A 5,845-nucleotide genomic window follows, 5' to 3' on the forward strand; every position below is an offset into this window, starting at 1 on the left:
TTTTCCTGCTCTCTCCTTGTTGCTTCCTGGTCACTTTTGAATCAACCATGCACAACCTCTCTCTCAACTGAAATCCATATATTTATATGTAGTATACATTTTACCCTTCCTTGTTGCTGAATACAATAAGGCTCTAGGTATCTAGTTCTTAGTCTACCTTTTTAACTTCACCTGCTTTTTGTATGAATATCAGTGTTTATGTAGATGACACACCCACTCACCCATTTCAAATTCCTAGGCATGAAAAACCTTCAATCTTTGAACTGACTGACTGCATCAATTTAATTCTACACTCTAGCCTTTTGGTTTATGGAGATATTATTCCTAAGAAAACACTCCAGCTCTGGAAGCATAAACTTTAATGAATAAATTTTGGACCACAACTTCCCATTGCTTTCTTATTCAGTTAAGATCACTTTGATACTAACGGTGAGTTTTTAGTTCCAAAATAACTTCTCTGCTCTCACTACTTCAGGGCTTATGTCCCTTCCCTCTCCATCATAGATTTCACAGTCACCAAGTTCTCATTTTTTTTCTACGTCCACACCTGGAACTTCCTCTTCTTGAATCCATTTAACCACCAACATACTCTTGGGTGACAGAAGAGTAATGAAAGAAATTAAATAATCAGGCAGACTAATGCTACTATAAGTCCATGATCTCTGAGTGCAACTGTGCTTGTATTTATTTGGAAAAATGGTGTCCTATGTCTTTTGTCTTGCTCCAAAAGTTCACCCTTTTCTTCGAATTGCGTATTTATTCAGTCTCCTCCAGTGAAGTTGTAATTCACACAAAAATTGAGGATATCAGCGTGAAACAGCTCAACTTCACAGTCTATAAGTATAAAAGTACATATATCTGTACTCTTTGTCTTTCTTAAAATCTCAGAGGAACAAACTGACTCTTCTGTTCTGAAGGTCCTTATGCCTTCATCTAAATCTCTCCCATATCTTCCATGTTTAATGCTTCATCAGCTCTATCTGTCTCTGTACTTCCAATCTTTTCCTCTACAAACTGTAAGACATCTTTCTCTCATTAAAACAGAACTAAACTTTTCTTTTACTCTATACCAACTTCTGACACTAAATCCATAATTTTCTTATCTATTTTTCACAGTTATATTCCTCAGAAAATATTCCTACAATTGTTGCCTCCAATTTTTCACTTCCCAATCATCCCTTAACTGTAGCTGGAATCCTGCCTCTATTGTTCCACTGAATCTGTTAATGTCAATGACTGTGGTCGGCTGAATCTCAGATCAATTATCAGTCCAGTGCTCTTTAAAACACAAAGTCCATTTGCATTGTTTGTAGGATGTTATTGCTGATGCTGCAAGCTAGCATATATGGAACACTTACAGTTTTCTAGGTGTTATGTAAATATATACATTATTGTATAACAATCTTTCATTGAGTAAATTTTATTATCATTTTATAGGTGAAGAAATGAAGGCACAGAAAGATTTTGCCCATAATTTGCCCATAATCACACAGATAGTTGATAGCACAGCTGGCTAGGTCTCACTCTAAAACCACTACATTGAATGTATCAAACTAAGTACCGGAACTAAAATCTTAATGAAAACAACAGTAAATACTAGATAACATGTCTTAAAAACTCTTCCCAGAAATATCAAGGGGGTAGAAAGACAATAATAAATAGCCAGGTCAAAAACTAAGTGAAGGTAAAAATACAAAAACCTTAGTGATGATGGCTTTCACTTAGAGATTTTTCACTGATCTAAGTCAACTTAAAATTTGATTTATGAGGCCTTGAGTGTCTCAGAGAACAGGAGGCAAGACACAAGGCTTACTCATGGAAATGAGTCTAAAAATGTTTCCATTCCCAGAATACAAAATTCTCACTCTGAGGGTGAATGAAAAATCCATCTTCCTTTCCAACCATGACTGCCACAACTACTCCAAAACTGCAAAGAATATTGTCTAGCTTAACCCTTGATTTTGAGTGTAGTGGAGAAAAACTGTCCTTGAGAATTCATAACCAAACACAAGCTCTCATTAGAGTTTGTATCCTTTATTCACATACCACCAATTTGTTCAACTCAGAGAGAAACCATAATATTCTGAATTTGTAAATCGAATAGTCCTAAACTCTACCTAAATGAACAGAAACAACACAATTGAGAATTTGAGAAAAGTGATTGTTGACTGATAATGGCCTAACATCCTCACAGAAGCAAGCATATTTTTTCATCTTTATTAAACTATTTGCTCGTATTTACATTGTACAATTCAATGAGTATTTTTTTTTCAATTATAGTTGGCATACAATAATATACCACTTTCAGTTGTATAGCAGTGACAAGAGACCCAGATAATTTGCAGTGATCACCCCACTGAATCTAGTACACTTTCCCCCTTACATATTTATTACCTTATTAACCATCTTCCCCATGCTACACTCTACATCTCCATGTCTATTCTACAACTATCTTGTACCTCTTAATCCCTTTGCCTTTTTTCGTCCTCTCCAACACCCTCCCATCTAGTATCCCTCTAAATATTCTCTGTATCTATGAGTTTATTTCCTTTTATTGTTGTTGTTGTTGTTGTTGTTTTGTTGTTGTTTTCTCCTTTAGATTCCACATGTATGTGAAGTCATGCGATATTTGTCTTTCTCTATCTGACCCATTTCATTCAGCACAATACCCTCTAGATCCATCAAGGCCATGTCTTTTCCATCACCCTCCTTTTAGTCTGTGTGTTTCTTTTAATCTGAAGTGAGTCTCTTGTAGGCAGCATACATAGGGGGCTCATTTTCTTATCCATTCAGCCACTCTACCTTTGGTTGGAGTACTTAATTTTTTTTTTCCATTTGAGGTACTTGTTGATAGACATGTAGTTGTTACCATTCTTTATTCTTGCTTTTGATACATGTTTTTCTTCTTAAAGTAGTCTCTCCACCAGTTCCTGTAATACTGGCTTGGTGGTGACAAATTCCTTTAGCTTCTTTCTGTCTGGGAAGCTCTTTATCTGTCCTTCAACTCTGAATGACAGCTTTGCTGGATAAAGAATTCTTGGTTGTAGATCCTGGGTTTTCATCACATCGAATATTTTGTGTCAAGCCCTTCTGTCCTGCATAGGTTCTCTTGAGAAATCAGCTGTCAGTCTCATGGGTGCTCCCTTGTAGGTAACTAAAAGGCTTTTCTCTTGCTCCTTTTAAGATTGTCTCTTTATATTCAACCTTTGGCATTTTAATTATGATGTGTCTTGCTGTGGGCCTCTTTGGGTTCCTGGGTTTGGGGACTCTCTGAGTTTCCTGGGGTTGCATGTCTATTTCCTTCACCAGGTTAGGGAAGTTTTCTATTGTTATTTTTTAAATAGCTCTTCAACATCTTGTTTTCCTTCAGGTACCCCTATGACATGGATATTTTAGCGTCCCATGGAATTATTATTATAGTCTTCTTGCCATTCAGGCTCAGTGTCCTTGGCTTTCCCATCCTCTATATAGGTCATTTGATCCTCTTCTTTATTCATTTTGTTTATTCCATTTAATATACTTCTCATCTCAGATAATGTGTTCTTCATTTCTAACTGGTTCCCTTTTATAATTTCCATTTCCATTTTTATGTTTTTTTTAATCTCTTTGTTGAAGTTCTTACTGAATTCATGTACAGTTCCTATAAGTTCATTGAGCATCTTTATAACCAGTGTTTTGAACTCTGCATCTGTTAGAATGCTTGACTCCATTATTTCTGGATCCCTGTTCTGTTCTCTCATGTGGTTTCTGCTTCTCTGTCTTCCCATTTTGGCTGCCTTTCTGTGTCTGTTTCTATGTACTAAGGAGAGCTCTGAAGTCTCCCAGTCTTATTAGTGTGGCTTTATGTGGTAAGTGTCCAGTGGCACAGACCTGAGAGGGGTTCAGCTGCAGGCCAAATTTAGCCCCAGCCTGTGCCCCTCTGGGACCACCTGTTAAGATTCAGCAAGAAATCCACAGATGCTATGATTATACTTGCCTCAAAAGGCCACACCAGAAACCAAAGCCAACTGCCACCAGTGTGAGTGCAGGTGCTGCTCAGCAAGGGGCACCTGATTAAGCAAAGACACACCTGGACATGGCGTAGATGGAGCCGTGAGTTGGGGCAGGCAGGGTTTCATAGAATCCTCTGGGCAGAGTGACCTCTGTTATCAAGTTTTATAACATCTTGGCTATAGCGGAGCTGAGTCCACACACTGGGAGGCGGGAGGAGTCACCAGAAAAACGATGGATATCGCTGGCACTTTTGTTTGAGAGAGAGCCTTGCCTCCCTCCAGCCTTCACTCTGACAACTCGGTGTCCCCCTGTAAGTCGCTGGTGCCTTTCCAAGCTTCCGACCAGGTACTAGTGGTCAGAGTCAGTGAGTCTGTTAGCACAAAAGTCCACTCGTAGACACAGTCTACATAAGAGGCGTTTGTAGCTGTTGCTGCTACTGCTGCAGCCTCTGTCCCACTCAGCCGCTCAGGACCAGGCAGCCTCACATCCTCGCCCCATCCTGCCTTCTGCCATTGCAGACCGATATCTTATATTTCTCTCTAGTTGTATGGCTTGTTCATCTAGACCTCAGATGATTTTTCCTTGCTGTTTGCTACTTGTTTTTGTCACAAATTTGATTTGGTTGCCAGAGGGATGAACAGACCTCTATCATCTATGCCATTTTCCACCCTGCAAGCTTCCTCCAATTTATGACTCAAATAATTCTGGCTTATAAGTTCCAAGAAAGATAAAAAGTAAGAATAAAATAATTCTCATAATGAACAAGAAACAAACTATCATGAAAAAGCACCTGTCTCAACAACAACAACAAAAAGCAGTCTTTCCCACAAAGGCTTTAGATATTTGAATTAGCAGATAAGGAGATAAAACAAAAATGTTCAATATATTTTAATAAATAAAAAGTTCTTAAAAATATGAATGAAGAGACATGAATAAAAAGTATCTTCTAGAAACAAAAAGTATATATCAGCAACAACAACAACAACAAACAAAAACTCTAAATAAAAAATGGGCAGAAGCCCTGGAAAGATACTGCTCCAAAGAGGAAATACAGATAGCTAACAGACATAAGCAAAGATGCTCAAAGTCACTAATCATTAGGGAAATGAAAAATTAAAACCACAATGAGATATCACCTCACACCTGTCAGAGTGGCTATCATCAATAAATAAAAAAATATCAAGTGTTGGCAATGATGTGGAGAAAAGGGAACCTTCATATATTGTTGGTACAGCTGCCATGGAAAACAGTATGGAAGTTTCTCAAAAAATTAAATACTGCTGGGTATTTATCCAAAGAAAACCAAAATAATAATTCATAAAGATCTATGCACTCCAATATTCATGGCAGCACGATTTAGAATAGCAAAAATGTAAAAGTAACCTAAATGCCCATCAACAGATGATTGGATAAAGAAATTATTGTTCATATATACAATGGAATATTCCTCAGCCATTAAGAAAAATGAAATCCTACCATTTGCAATGACACAGTTGGACCTAGACGTTATTATGCTGAGTAAAATAAGTCAGACAGAGAAAGATAAATATCATGTGATTTCACATATATGTGGTATCTAAGAGACAAAAAAGAACAAACTAATCAAAAACAGACTCACAAACATAGTGGACAATTTGGTGATGGACAGAGGGGAGGGGTGTCAGGGGACTGGGAGGATGGGGTGAAGGGTTAAAAAGTACAAATTAGTAGTTGATAGTTGGGCAGGAGGATGGGGAGCATGGCCAAGGAAATAAAGATAGCATCAATACAATGGGTAAGTGGAGGGCCAAGGGAGGGTGGGGGCAACTGGGGCGATACTTTTTCTGAACATATAGATGTCTAACTAATGTAC

Source organism: Pteropus alecto, unplaced genomic scaffold (genome assembly GCF_000325575.1).
Source record: "Pteropus alecto unplaced genomic scaffold, ASM32557v1 scaffold132, whole genome shotgun sequence".
NCBI lineage: Eukaryota > Metazoa > Chordata > Mammalia > Chiroptera > Pteropodidae > Pteropus > Pteropus alecto.